The sequence below is a fragment of the Acinonyx jubatus genome, chromosome B4 (assembly GCF_027475565.1).
Source record: "Acinonyx jubatus isolate Ajub_Pintada_27869175 chromosome B4, VMU_Ajub_asm_v1.0, whole genome shotgun sequence".
In the NCBI taxonomy this organism is placed as follows: Eukaryota; Metazoa; Chordata; class Mammalia; order Carnivora; family Felidae; genus Acinonyx; species Acinonyx jubatus.
Genome location: NC_069387.1, coordinates 25,818,482 through 25,834,843, shown reverse-complemented (window position 1 = coordinate 25,834,843; position 16,362 = coordinate 25,818,482). Strand labels below are relative to the sequence as shown.

General features: G+C 37.3%; 1 protein-coding gene across 11 annotated transcripts in view; it reads right to left on the bottom strand.

Annotated features, from left to right (window-relative positions):
• The window catches only part of WAC (WW domain containing adaptor with coiled-coil), an 86,763-nt gene that overhangs the window by 54,804 nt on the left and 15,597 nt on the right, over positions 1 to 16,362 (bottom strand). The window lies entirely within an intron of this gene.

Genomic DNA, 16,362 nt, shown 5'->3' with positions numbered 1-16,362 from the left:
GCTTCCAACTGCAGCTCAGGTCATATCTCACAGTTCGCGAGTTTGAGCCCATGTCAGGCTCTGTGCTGACAGCTCAGAGCCTGGAGCCTGCTTCGAATTCTGTGTCTCCCTCTCTCTCTGCCCCTCCCCTGCTCATGGTGTCTGTCTCTCTCAAAAATAAACAAACATTAAAAAAAATAAGAATTAAATAAATAGCTAACCTACCATATGATCCAGCAATTGTACCTTAGCTATTTGTAACAAAGAAAAGTTATTTCACACAAAAGTCTGTACGTGAACGCACAGCTATGTTGGTAAGAGCCCAAAACCGCAAACCACCCAAGTGAATGATTAAACAAACTGAGGTTCACCATACCATAGAATACTACTCAGCAATACAAAAGAAATGCATCACTGATACACAGACCCTTGATTCTGAAGGGAATTATGAGGAGTTAAAACATTTAATCTTAAAAGGTTACATACATACTGTGATTCCATTTATATAATACTCTTCAAACAGCAAAATCGTAATATTGAGAGCAGTTAGCTTGCTAGAGGTTGAATGGAAGGAGGGAAGTGGATGTGGCTATAAAAAGCACAAGAAATTACTGTGATGAGCTGTTCTGTATCTTGACTGTGACAGCAGTCATGTTAATCTACTCATGTGATAAAACTGCATGAAACACACATATGCAATGCATGTAAAATTGGTAAAAAATCTGAATACGGCCACAGGAGACTGTGAAGGAGAGCAGAATACGTCACCCAAAAATATGCCACTTCAGCATGTGGATATTTTTGAGCTAAAGAAAATTAAGACGCTACAGACTCAGGAAAAAGTTCTCCCTCTCCCATAACTACCTAAAAGGATTTAGATAGTCTTTTTCTGGTACGAGCTTCCTAATTACCTGAGATAACTTTTTAAACTAAAAGACCTATTTCTATGGCAGGGCAAACTTCTAATTACAAACATCTGCTTTTATCATCCTGTGAATTACCTTCCGCCCCTATGAAGCCCCAGGCCCCATCCCATTCCTTGACTCAAGACATCGTATGTGCCTCAACCGATGGACTCATGAGTCCCTGTTTGGGGCTCTTGTAGATAGGAAATCAAATTGTCTTCTCCTATTTATCGGTTTGATGCCAATTTAATTGTTAGACCAGCCAAAGAACCTCAGAAGGGAAAGGAAAAGTTTTCTACACCTACAACTGTAACAATGTCAAATTCCTGCTTATGATAGTATACTATAGTTACAGAAGATATTATCTGCATGCATGCAAACTAGATAAAAAGTACACTGAGCCTCTCTGTAGTATTTTTTACAGTTGCAAGCAAATCTACAATTACCTCATAATTAAAAGATTTTTTTAAAAAAGGAAACCAGCTAAAAACAAACAGCTGGGATTTAAACCCAAGTGTGACAGCTCCTTCTATATCCTGCTTGTTGATGACAAGTAGAGGGGACATTGTGGCTTTCTTCTCTCACAGTCCCTAATCATAAAGCCATTCTTGTTGGAAGGTGACTTTCATCATTGCTCCTCACTATCCCCACTAAACTTCCTCCTCTCCACAAAGTCTGTTTCATATTTAATCACCCTGTTCACTTGTCTAACCTCCATGTTCTCATTCTATCACCTTCAAATAAATCATCTTGCCTTGCAGAGACAACACCGACACCAGCCAATCACATCAATGAACTTCACACCATCCTTTCCTTTTTTACACTTCTATATTTGATGTCATTTCAGAAAGACTTTATTTTAGTCAAATAAGGTTTTACTGTAATTCTTAAAAATAGAGAAGTCTCTTGTGTTGCTATCATTATATTGCCATAAACTTTTAAAAGTAGAAGGTAATCAAAAAGACTTCAGACAGTTCAGCTCAAGCTCGCTGTAAAATGCTGAAACCTAATTGATTAAAGCTATAAAATACAGCATTTTAAGAACTAAATTTTAAGAAATATTTTCAATAAAAAACAGTGCCACATTAAACATTCCCTTTTTTTGTTGAAATCCAAAATCTCATGTGTTCTACCTTCTAGAACACAATCACTAAGCTTGGGCAGAAGCCAAAAATAAAGACAGAAATGTTAGGTACAAGTAGAGAGGAATAAGAGATTACTTAAAAAGGGTAATGCTGAAAGAATATGGCTTTTTGTGCCTAAATCAAATAGATTTTTACTCAAAACAGAAAGTATCACAAAACAGAAAAAAAAAAAAAAAACAAGGTAACATATTTTGATTACCTTGTACACATTAGGGACTGTTACAGATGTCAGGTACATTATTCCATTTAATCCTCAAACAAGTCTTTGAGAGGGGTAGTAAAAATACCTACTTTACAGTTCAAAATCCAGAGAAAAATTTTAAATAATGAGCCCAAGGCTACAGAGTTAATAAGCGGAAAACAAACATAGGTTAGAGTCCTTTGCCCTAATGTTAAATTTTCTTTCTTTTCCTTGTACCACAATGTCACTAATTCACTGGTATTAACATAATTGATTATCCCACTAAACTTTTTCCTATCCTATGGTATAGGAAAACCAATATTCAATTAGTCTGACCCCTTCAAATAAGGAACAGAAAATGCCTAAATATTGTCAATTTTATTAACTTTTGTTACCTTTATCTCCTAAAAGTATATTCTTAAGTTATATTCAAATTCAAAAACTACTATTAACCATAACATTATTTTCTCATTAAATCATATTATTCAGCATCTATTATATGCAAGGACAACACGTACCAGACCAAAGAGCATGCTATAAAAGGTGAGATCATTCTATTTGAATCAGATTTTCAACTAATGTCATTGTCTTTAAGGAGCTTGGGGGGAAAACATCTAGAAAATCTACTAGAAAACAGAACTCGGACTGCCTAGATGGCTCAGTGGGTTAAGTGTCTGACTCGATTTTGGCTCAGGTCATGATCTCACAATGGGGAGACTGAGCCCAGGGTTGGGCTCAGCACTGAGCGTGGCATCTGCTTGGGATTCTCTCTGCCCTCCCCCACTCACACTCTCAAAATAAATAAATACACTTAAAAAAAAAAAAAAAGAAAACAGAACGCATCTCAAATGTCTGCAATATATCGTGTATCATGATCAGTTCTTGTTCTCTGTTCTCCTGTAGTCTCAATGTTAACCCTTCCCCAACCACCCCACTGGCAAAAGATTCTGATGCAATAGTCTAGCAGAGAAAGCCAGAAAGTATTTCACCATCCCCCCCTAACGAAAAAATTTAAGTTTTGCAATCTAGGGTCAAATCTCATTAAAACACACATACATCCACATACCCTACCTAATACAGACTGTTTTGAACTACTGTTTTTTCAGTTTTTTTAATGTTTATTTATATTTGAGAGAGAGAGAGAACAAGCCAGCATGAGTGGGGGAGGGGTAGAGAGGGAGACACAGAATCTGAAGCAGACTCCAGGATCCAAGCTGTCAGCACAAAGCCCCGAAAAGTTTACTTTTAAATAAGTGTTTTTAAAAACAGTAGTTTAGTGGCGCCTGGGGGGGCTCAGTCCTTTAAGCATCCAACTTCAGCTCAGGTTCTGATCTCACAACTCCAGAGTTTGAGCCCTGCATCAGGATCTGTGCTGAGCTCAGAACCTGGAGCCTGCAGCCTGCTTCGGATTCTGTCTCCTTCTCTGCCTGTTCCCTGCTTGCACTATCTGTCCTCTCTCTCAAAAATAAACATTAAAAAAATTTTTTTAATTAAAAAAAAAAATAAGATAAAGGTAAACTCTTCATTTCTGTCAAAAGAAAATTTGTAAAAGTACATTTTAGGTGACACAAAATCAAAAGAAGACAAATTCTTGGGAACAACAAATACCCAAATCAGGGTAATTCTAGGAAAGGAGCAGGACAAGGTTGAGAGTGTGACATCCAGAGGATACTATGATTGAAAAAGGGCAGTTACACAAGAGGCTTCCTTTATTTTTAATGATGTATTTCTTCAATTAAGTGGGGAGCATAGAGTTCTGAAGAGGTGCAGTAGATCATCACCTTCCATTACTTTCTTAAAAATATTTTTAAACATTTATTTAGTTTTGACAGAGACAGATTGTGAGTGGAGGAGGGGCAGAGAGAGGGGTGGGGGAAGACACAATCTGAAGCAGGCTCCAGGCTCCGAGCCGTCAGCACAGAGTCTGACACAGGGCTCGAACCCATGAACCCTGAGATAATGGACCTGAGCTGAAGTCGGACGCTTAACCGACTGAGCCACCCAGGCGGCCCTCTTTTAACTCTGACATTTATCACTTCATATGAACAAAATATAAAATATTTTGACAAATGGTTTTCAAAACCTTTAAAGAAGAATCTTTTTCCAAAAACAAATCTTACCCAGAAGAGATATAAAACAGATACAAATAGAATTGGTCTCTCTTCCCTTGCTAACAGTGACGTGGCAAGGTACTTTTGCAGAACACCAATGGCACCAAAGGATGCAGTTTGAAAGCATTAAGAACACCAATTTAGCAACTATAGTTTCAAATAAATCTTCCTATGATTTACTTAAAAAATGGTGCTATAGTGATCTCTCCAGCTATAATTAAATGACAAAGAACAATCAGTATATACACTCAAATACTAATAGGCTGTCCTCTTTACTTATTATCAATGAATAGTTAATGCTCCTATCTCAGGTCAAACATTTATTTTGTATACTAAATCTCAACACTGCTCCAGCAATAGTCCCTCTGCAAGTTCTTCCACTACTAGATCGGTTCCATCAGCCTATCAGTATATTTTAATGACTCTTCAAAAAAAGAGAGAGGGACGGAGCGGGGAAGAGGAGGAGGCAGGAAGTGGGGGGGGGGTGGGAGGAAGAAGGAAGGAAAACCCTTTCCTTTAACCCACACATCCTACTCTAGCCATACCTCTGTTCTCTACTCTTTTATAGCAAAACTCCTGTGTTCATCAATGTCTTCACCTCTTCTATGCTCTTAAACACACTCCAATCAGGTCTTTATTCCCCCAAGCCCACTGAAACTGCTGAAGGTCAATACCCTCTAGGACACCAGTTCTCACGTTACCCAACCTACTGACAGACCTAGACAGAAGTCATCACAAACATCATGTAACACTTTCTTCACTTGGCTTCCAGGAGATACGCTAAGGTTCTCTTTTACTCCACTGGCTGTTCCTTCCCCATCTCCTTTCCTAGTCACTCTCTGATTTCTAAACATGGAGAAAGAAGTCCCTGACTTCTAAACACGGTGGCACCACCAGATAAATTTGCAGCTATATCTTAATTTGTTGATGGCAGAGGTGTGCAAACTTTTTGCTAATCAAATCTGGCCATCTGACCACACTCATTCCTTTGTACAATATCATAGTTCCACTGCACTATACTGGTAGAGCAGAGTATTTGTAAGAGACCATATGGTTGCAAAGTCAAAAATATTTACTTATCTAGGTCCTTTACGGAAAAGAAAGGCTGCAGAACCCTCATCATTACTCATTTTCTAGTCTGGGTGAAATCTAGTCTCCTAGTTTTTAAATTCACTCTATATGCAGAGGACTCAAACCCAAACTCCTCCTTAAATTCCGACCCAGCCATCTGCCTACTCCTTTGATGTCTGAACAAGATTCTCCGATTTAAGACAACCCAAAACCACAAAACTCGCAATTCTATCCAACCCCAAACCTTTTGTTCTATAGTCTTCTTCAGTGCAATAAAGGACAATTCCAGCTTCCAAATGCTTAGGCGAAAACTCTTGGGAGTCATTCTTAACTTCTAGTTTATCTGTTGATTCTTTCAAAATACATCCAGAATCACACCGCTTCTACTGTTTCATCCGAATCCAAAGCCACTATGGTCTCTTTCCACTAATGCAAGTGTCCTAAGTGACCTACCTGTCCTGTTCCTACAGATTAAGTCACTCAATATCCTCCAATGGTTCATCTGAGTAAAACCCCAAATCCTTTCAAAAGCCTACAAGACCCTGCTTGATCTGGCCCTTGCCTCACCTCTCTTGAGCTTCTATCACCCTCACCCTAAAAACATCTGTAGCTATCTTGTTCAAACAAACATTCCAAACACATTCTCATGTGAAGCCCTTGCCATTTACTATTCTCTGCCTGGAACCTACTTCTTCCCCTCACAGTCGTATGCCTACCTTCCTCATTTTTTTTTTAAATATATATATTTTTTTAATGTTTACTTACTTTTGAGACAGAGAAAGACAGAGCATGAACGGGGAAAGGGCAGAGAGAGAGGGAGACACAGAATCTGAAGCAGGCTCCAGGCTCTGAGCTGTCAGCACAGAGCCCGGACGTGGGGCTCGAATTCACAAACTGCAAGATCATGACCTGAGCTGAAGTCAGAGGCTTAACCAACTGAGCCACCCAGGCGTCTCTTTAATATTTGTTTTTAAAGGAGAGAGGCAGAGCATGAATGGAGACGCGCAGAAGAGGGAGACACAGAATCCGAAGCAGGCTCCAGGCTGTAAGCAGAGCCCGAAGCAGGGCTCGAACTCCTGAACTGCGAGATTGTGACCTGAGCTGAAGACGGACATTTAACCTACTCAGCCACCCAGGCATCCTACCTTCCTCATTTCTATACAGCAACCCTTACTTTCAACATTTCTTTATTAACAACCCCTACACTTCCCTAGATTATTTTTATTTCCTCTTCTTCAGCTTTTTCTATGAGGCAGCACTTTTCTCGAACTCTCTAACATGGTAGACGTCCAATTTATTTCTACCTGCTATATCAGTATCTTATAGAAAATATCACTTTCCCCAGTAATTTCTTACAATTACATATTCCATTTGTTACAGTAACAAATTCATGTTCGTTGATCTGTACCAATGCACTACTACAGATTCAATCTACAATTCCTTGAAATCTTCTAACTTCTTTTCTGGTCGACCTTTGACTTCTAGGTGCCTACCAATTTCATCAACTAAGAAGCCTGCAATGTATAAATATTATGCTCCACTCTTGGCAGCGTCTTTTTAATCCTTGGGACGGTCCTACCTTGGGATTCCATGAAGTTCTTGAATTTGCCAGGTTTTATTGATTCTGAAGCAAATTCACTTATTTTTTATGTGCTTTCATTAATATAACTACAGTCTTTAACACAATGGAGTGCAATAATGAAGACCAAGAAAAATAAAAATTCCTAACTTACATAGGTTGGTCCACTCACAAAAAATTTTTTACAATTTATTTTTATAAAAGTAGACTGCTGCACATAACACTGGAGAAGAAAGTTAAAGTGGCAGCAGGGAAAAAAATGAGTAATTTCACAGAGGTAAAGTTTTCTCTCTAAAGACTGAGCTTTCTAAATTTCGTATCCTTCATATAGGTAACAATAATACTAAATGACAATACAATTTTATAATGCTGTTGTTATATTGCCTCAATAGGATTTACACCAGCATTGAAAATGCTTTAAATTATGCCTATAAGTCAATTACACAGATACTCAAAGCTAATTTCCAAACACCTTAGGGTATAACCACCTGTTTTTACTAGAAAAACACTGTTTCAAGTTAAATAATTTTGACTTAAGCAGCATTCACAGAAATATAACCAAAGTATGCAACTGCCAGTCCCAAATGTTTAGGAGAATCTCCAACTTAACACTGTTATACACTAAAAGGATTAAAGCAACAAAGTTTTCACATAACAAAACTACTGCTAGCACATAGGAAAAAATAGCCATCCTCAACCCAAAATAACCCATTCACATTCAGGCTAAAAACTGAGTGCTAATATAAAAAGTTCCCAATTCCTGTAACACACACCTAAAATTTGTTGATGCAACCAAAGCACTAAGACAAAACAGGCATTTTCCTAGAAAGAAGGAGTTGTATAAACTCTCTTTACCAAACTGTTCATGATGTTTCTATGATTTGAATCAAAGAGTATTCCTCAAGGTTCTCTAGTGTAACCCTCAAGTAACAAAATGTCATTCAGAATCAGAAGGCACAGGAACACTGACAAGTTGTAAATTAAAAGTCTACGCCAAACTTTCTGCCACTGATCATGCCCTGGAATCCTTGATTCCTCTATTCCATTATAACTCTACCATTCCTATAGCACGAAGTACTGGTTGTCAAATTTTTACGTGCCCCAACATGCAGACATCCAGGTTTCATCACCTAGAAGTTCTGATTCAGGTAGTCGTTGAGTGGGAATGAGTGGCATTTTTAAACACTCCAAGTGATTCTTTGAAAGGGAAAAAAAGCCATAATGTTTCTCTAAAAATATAATGAATATAGGTTTCTCCAAAATACACTAAAGTATTCTGAAGAATACCAAAGGCTTGTTAAGGTTACTGGGAATATATTTGATAGTGTATGTTCACTTTGTTAAAAAGAAAAAAACTATAGACTCTAAATTACCACACTGAATGTAGTCTTTAAGATTAGAGATTTACTCCTCTGGCAGGAGAAAAAAAGATTCATGAGAAACCCAGCATTTGAACAATCTGTTGCTGGCCTGGGTAAGAACCATGGTACCACAGATGTCACTGTAATCCTTTTGATAATTCCATTCAATTCAGTGTTATTACTCGGATACGTATTCTTAATCCACATTTTGTATGTCATTTTCAAACTACCTAAATGACAGAAGACATCTGAGATATCCAATAAAAAAAGAAAGCAAAGACAGACTGTGAGGCAGGAATGTGCACAGAACGCTCAAGGAACTACAAGGTCATTGTGGTTAAAGCCAAACAAATGAAAAGTAAAATCTAGAGACATATAAAGTCAGAGGTAACAATGGAGAGAGTAACAAATCACACCGGGCCTGTAGGCCATTGTAAGGACACGTGAGAAGGTTTTGAGCAAAGGGGTAACTTGATATGATTGCTGCGTGGAGAATAAACTGAAGAGCTAGAAAGTAGGAAAGCAGAAAGACTGGTTTAGGAGGCTCAAGATTATTGGCCTGAGCAACTGAGAGGCTGTACTTTCTATTTAACAATATACAGCAGACTGTGGGAAAAGCAGGCTTGGGAGGGGAAAATGAGAGGCCAAGTTTTGGACACTACCATACAATCACCAGAAATAAGGTGTTACATGTGGTAACAGATGTGCTAACTAACCGAGACTGAGGACTGGAGGTTAGAGGAAGCAACTTCTAAGTTGAACCCTAAAAAACAGGACGGAATTAACTAGGCTAAAGGAGGTGGAGGACAGACAATATCCTAGAAGGAAACGGCATGTGTGAAGTACCCATGTGTGACAGAACTCATTATCCTCAAAGAACTGAAGCATGTAAGAAAGCAAGAAAATGAGAAAGAGATATAGCAAGCTGTTCAGTGAAACATTTGTACCTTATCTTAAGGGGGTGGAAGACACTGAAAGATTTTTTACATCAAGAAAGAGCAAATGTACTTTCCTTAAAAGGTGATTCTGGCTGTGCTGGGGAGAATGAACTAGCAGGGAAGGAAGGGGCAGTATCCCACGTCTTTAGTTCAGGCAAAAGAGGATCAGGGTCCGAGAAAAAAATGAATAGATTCAAAAGCTATTTCAGAGGCACGATCTAAGAGACTCAAAAACTGGATATTGGGGATAAGGGAGGATAAGGGCATTCAGAAAATCAAGGGCTAAAGCAAAGGAAAGGAAACCAAGATGCAAAGAGAACTGAAGCTCATACAACCATATAAATGCACATCCAGGATGTTTCACCCAAGCCTCAGTGCTCATTCCATTCCCCAGCTACAGAAACATACACAACATTATGAATATTGACTCTCAATTTTCACTGGAAATAAATTGCCAAATTTAGGAATTAACATTTACGCTTCACTTACAAACTTTATATATATTTTTAAGTAGGCTTCAGGACCAGTAAATAGCCCAGAACAGGGGCCTGAACTCAAAACCTTGAGATGAAGACCTGAGCTGAGATCGGGAGTCAGATACTTAACCAACTGAGCCACTCGGGGGCCCATCACTTACAGATTTTAAATGTAAAATTTTAAATGTAAAAATTTAAATTTTATATTTTAAATCTGTAAGGACTCTTCCCACAATGTTAAATGGCATTATATAACTATATAATGCCTGTTTTATAATACCCATTTCTCACCCATTAAATAAAAACCAGAAAGGCTCCACTTTTAAAATACAAAGACTACAAAAGAACTTCTAGAATATGCAAATAATATCTTTCACTTTTTTTTAAAAGTAAACCCACAAGAAACTGGTGTTAGACCAGTAGATTAAGTTTAAAATGTTTAATACTCTGGAAAGTCAAAATAAGTAAATAAAGTAAAAAATGAATTCTGAATTTGGTGGGCAACTTAAGACTTAATAAACTAGAAGCTTATATCGACAAGGTTAAAAACTAAACCACTTTATAAACAAAATCTACTTCTATATTATATATAGCATATACAGTAAAAACTCTAGGACTTCTGTTTATACTAGTCTTCAAAAATGTCAATCTTGTTTCTCAATTTAAACTTAGTAAATGCAGGGGCACCTGGGTAGCTCAGTCAGTTAAGCACCTGACTTCAACTCAGGTCATAATCTCATGGTTCTTGAGTTCGCACCCTGCATCAGCCTCTGCACTAAAAGTGCAGAGCCTGCTTGGGCTTCTCTCTCTCTGTCCCTCCCCTGTGTGTGTGTGCACCTGAGTTGTCTCTCAAAATAAATAAACAAATTAAAGCACAAAAATCAGAAAATTCTCATGCACACATCTCAAGCCATTTATTTGGAAAGGACCTTGGAGATTATCAATCCAACCTTGTTATAAAAAGGGGAAGGAAAAAAAAAAAAGCAGTAGCCAAGAAGTTATATGAACATGATTTGCCCATGGTTAAAAAAGCTAATAACCAGTAAAAATAAAAAAAAAACAAAAAACACAACTACAACCCATATCAAGATATGGATATCTCCTTCCGCTTTACACGTTTCCACCTTAATTCTTGTTATCAAGTTAACAATGATCTATCTCTAGCAGCACAGCATCCCGAAAATATATCCAAACCCCAAGAGGAACTTTTCTTTAAAAAAATTTTTTTTAAACATTTTTGAGAGAGAGAGATAAAGTGCACGGGAGGTACAGAGAGAGAGACACAAAGAATCAAAGGGTTCTAGGCTCTGAGCTGTCAGCACAGAGCCCTATGCAGAGTTCGAACTCACAGACCACGAGATCATGACTTGAGCCACAGTTGAACGCTTAGCTGACTGAACCACCCAGGTGTCCCTAAAAGGTACTTTTCTTATAAGACAATTAGAATCCAGTCAATATTCAGAGTTCTGGCTCTGTGATCCGACAACTTTACGTTGTAAATTTTATTTGGTAGTAGTTCCTTAACATGATGATTTTGACATGTATATTCAAAGGCTAACCAATAAAGAGTCTTTGGAAATAACACTGCACATAATGCAAGTTCTCTATATGCCTCCCTGCCTTCCTCCATTGATACTAATCTTAGTGATACTGAAAGCATTACAATGTTTACAAAAAAAACAAAATAAAACAAAACAGGGCTAACAAACCAAAACTTAAGTACCACTCTGCCCAACAAATGGGAGTTTCTCCACTTAATTTGATCAATTCTGAGCCTAGAGGAAAAATCTTATGATACACCATTCCAACATCTACAAAAATAAATCAGCGCTTTTCAAAGCAAGATAGCTTTTATATTTTTTAATGATTATTTATTTTTGAGAGAGACAGAGCATGAGCAGGGGAGGGGCAGAGAGAGAGAGGGAAACACAGAATCTGAAGCAGGCTCCAGGCTCTGAGGCGTCAGTACAGACCCTGAAACGGGGCTTGAACTCATGAACTGTGAGATCATGCATGACCTGAGCCCAAGTTGGACACTGAATCCACTGAGTAACCCAGGTGCTCCTCAAAGCAAGACAGCTTTTAAAAACCACACACATCCTTAAGACTAAAGAAAAAATTGGAAAAGGGACAAATATGTGATTAAAAAAAAAATTAGAATATTCACATACAAAAAAAGTAGAAACCTTCAAAGTATTCACCTTAAGACTCTCCAGTGTCACTTCTCAAACCATTTATCACTCCTCCTCGAGAAACCATTTCAAAGCCTATAATATATTCACTCAAATATCTTAAGCTAATTCTTCAAACATTGGAGATGGGTTAAAAATAGTGAGTAATATGGGGCGCCTGGGTGGCTCAGTTGGTTAAGCGTCCAACTTCAGCTCAGGTCACGATCTCGCGGTCCGCGGGTTCGAGCCCCACGTCGGACTCTGGGCTGATGGCTCAGAGCCTGAAGCCTGCTTCCGATTCTGTGTCTCCCTCTCTCTCTGCCCCTCCCCCGTTCATGCTGTGTCTCTCTCTGTCTCAAAAATAAATAAACGTTAAAAAAAAAATTTTAATAAAAAAAAATAGTGAGTAATTCAATTAAAACACTGGTAAATATGGTAGAAGGAATACTGGCTAATGTTTCATATCAAAAACAAAATGAGTTATTAAAGAGAAATTAAGAATGATCTGCTACTGTGGCTCTTGGATTTTCAACAAAATATGTATTCAACCCCAAAACACTTCAACTGAGCCACTGCTGGACTAGAATAGCTTGTATTCTTTCAAAGAGTTTACTTTTTAAAAGTCATAGTTTTATTGTCAAGAGGCACAAATTCATGAGCCCAAATATGCCACATTATAGCTGCACTCTTTTTTTCCTGATCCAAAATGATCTTAACATTTTAATCATTTTAGGAACAAAAATCACAACACAATGAATCACTAATTAAAAATAACTAGAGCAGTAATTCTCAAGGGTTTACCCTTGAGAAATGGAGCACCACATATGAGAATTTCTGGGGAAATTCTTAATTTCAATAAAGCTCGAAAAACTGAATATTCAAATATAGGGTTATATTTGGAAAAGACACTATGCTTTAGGAAAAGAACAGTTAAAAATTAGTAAAAGTCTGTAGCATTTAAAATGTCAGGGCACATTGGTGGCTCAGTAGGTTAAGCATCTGACTCTTGATTTCAGCTCAGATCATGATCTCACAGTTCATGGCATCGATCCCTGCATCGGGCTCTGTGTTGACAGTGTAGAACCTGCTTGGGATTCTCTCTCCCTCGCTCCCTGACCCTCCCTGCTCACTTGCACACGTGCACGCTCTCTCTCTCAAAATAACTTTTTAAAAAGTTTAAAAAAATAAACTTAAAAAGTGCTTTAAATGTCATTTTATTCTAATTATATATATGTATTTATAGAATTATAATAAAGCTACTGGTACCAGTCTAAAAATCAGGGCTACTTAAGGGACTGGTAGTACTGTGATGGAATTAGCACATCAATTACAATTTGTTTTTAAATTTATAACTAAAACTTTATATATTTTCCTCAAGATCTGAATAAACTATTTGCTTTCTTCACGAATAGTACAAAAGCAAGTTCAACCACTTTAGGAATTCTAAAATAGTAAATTCTTACTATTTTACTCAACTGCACTTGAAAAATTAACTCACTTGAACCCAAGTAATTCCCTGAAGATTACTACCACTTACCTATTTCTGACATGTGTTAGACATGTCAAATGTCATACCAGACATTAATTTAACATTACTCAGCATATACATTTATATGCCAGGCCTTGATACAATAAAAATTAAAACGGTTTCTGCCTTCTAGGAGCTTACGGTATAGCAGGCAAACCACATATGCAAACAATTAACCTCCCCATAAAAAAAAAAAAAAACAACTGTAATATAAAAAGGTTCAGGCAAGTCTCCATACAATAAAGAGCTGGAATCTTGAAGGATTACCAAGAGAAAAAAAAAATGGGATAGGAGAGGACAGTTTTAGCTGTGAAAATGTACAGAAGGACAACAGCATTTGATGTTCTAGGACTGGGTAAATAAATTTACATGACAGTAGTAGAGAGAGAGAGGCAGTAGGTTGAGAAGAGACAGAAATTTGGACTCTTGGCAAGGATGACTTAGATTTTAAATTCTTCAAATTTTCAAGCTATATTTACAAGCAAAACATCTACTCTGAGATGCTAGTTAGATTTCTGGCATGAACATAACTGTTCCCTTTTCGTTTCAGTGTCCCCTATGTACACCAGACAGATTTCCCAGATAAGTACATGACAAAGGAGGAAAGCCATATACACAGGCAATCGTGTTGGCAATACAATATTAATGAAGACTTCTAAGGGTTAATGAAGGGAATATGTTTAAAATTATAGTCTAAAATTTTTACTCAGATAGCAATGCATAGGAATGAGACAAAAGATCTGTTAAAAGGATGCTGCAATACTTAAAGAGGATAATGAGGTCTAGAATTCCCCACAGGAGGAAAAAAAAGGAAAAGGAAATCAAGGATGCATTCCTAAGCATTAACCGGGGAATAATCAATTTAGGAAGAGATTTTAGGAAGGTAACTATGGAAAATACTGAAACATGCCTAATAAGCAAAAAAGACATGTGGGCCTGGACACCAAAGGGTAGGATTTACAGAATGAGAAGCAGCAAGGACAGAACATGTCAGGGAATAATAACTGTTCAGTGCAGGCAATAAGATGAAAACAGCAACAGAGAAAGGAAAACCAACATCGTAAGAAATATTATAAAGAAAGAGAAAACTTCAAAAAACTTATGGACTGAAAGGTTTTCGGTGGACTTGTTAAACAAAGAGATCATAAGCAGTTGCAAAAAAATGTTTAAAAAAACCTCAAGTGAGAGAGAAACAGCATAAGGGCAATGGGCTAAATTTAAATTTAAGTAACACTAAAACCTGAAGTTCACAGTGGCACTAGTCACATTTCAAATGTTCCACGAGCACATGTGGCTAGTGGCTACCATATAGATAGCTCAAACATCAAACATTTCAACCATATATTCTATTGAACAGCGGCTAACCTAGATTCTCATTTCCAAATGTGAACACTCAACTATAAGCAGCAAACATCCATGGAATTCGGGGCACGCCTGGGTGGCTCAGTCAGTTAAGCTTAGTCTGACTTCGGCTCAGGTCATGGTCTTGTGGTCCATGAGTTCAAGCCCTGCATCAGGCTCTGTGCTGACAGCTTGGAGCCTGGAGCCAGCTTCAGATTCTGTTGTCTGCCTATCTCTCTCTGCCCTTCCCCCACTCATGCTCTGTCTCTCTCTCTCTCTCAAGTATAAACATTAAAAAAAAAAAAAAATTAAAAAAAGAAAAAAAAATTCATGGAGCCCAATAATGTGGAAGAGATGCACTAAACTCAAACAGAAAACCTTATGAGGAAACATTTGACATGGAAAAAAAACGAAAATATAATTTAAATTCCCAGACTATTTCTATTGAATCAGATTCATAAAATTAAAAGCTATAAAAAAAAGTAGATTGTGCAAAATAGAACTTTCAATAGGTAGATGATATGAACACATCTTTAAATATAATTAGTGTGCTGAAATATGCCACGGGAGTGCAATGTATTCTCACTCAAAAAGCATCTGAATAATTGGCATGCCTGGGTGGCTTAGCTGGTTAAGCATCCAGCTTCGGCCCAAGTCATGATCTTGTGGTTTGTAAGCTCGAGTCCTGGGTCAGACTCTGTGCTGACACCTTGAAGCCTGGAGCCCACTTCTGATTCTTTGTCTCCCTCTCTCTCTGCTACGGCCCCACTCACTCTCTCTCAAAAAAGTAAAAATAGACATTTGAAAAAAAAAAGTATCCAAATGTATACTGTTTATCAGAAAAGAGGGAAGTAGAATATAACCAAAAAACATATAACAAGAATTCCGAAAGGTGAGGAGTCAGAAACAATTTTAAAAAGAGGGGGAAAGTAGCAGGAGTAAGGAACAACTCTAAGGGCTCTCTTTAGACTAAAAGAGCCATAAGCAGAAGTATGAAAAAAGACCCCACTTACAAGAGAAGACTGGTGAAGTTTTACATTTTAGGATGAAGAAAAAGAAAAATCTTAAAGGCTCCCAAGCTGGGGGGTAGGAGAATTAAAGTAAAAGACACACATCATAATGGAAAACTACCTATAGATAACAACCAGATTTGAGATCAGACTTCTCATCTGCAACAATGAATGGTAATTGCCAATTTAGAAGTATCTTCAAAAAAGAAAAGAAAAAAAAAAGATTTGTATTTAATCTAGCCAAAAGATCATTCTTCTTGTATAAAGACAAAATGAAGACATGCAAAGCTTCACATTACCAGTCATAAAAAATATCAGTTATAAATCTCCATGCAAACATATAGAACATGTAAGGCAAAAAATGTTTTTAAAAAATGAGAAGTGAAATCAACTATCATAATAGAAAACTTTCTCATCAGTCAGAAAACAGATCAAAATTAAAATTACTAAGGACTGATATTACATAGTTAGGGGTTACACAACTAAAGAACTTGATCTGACAGTTCTTTCTACCAAAAAGAAGATTATTTTCAAACATCCACAAAATACTTAAAATAATTATCCTG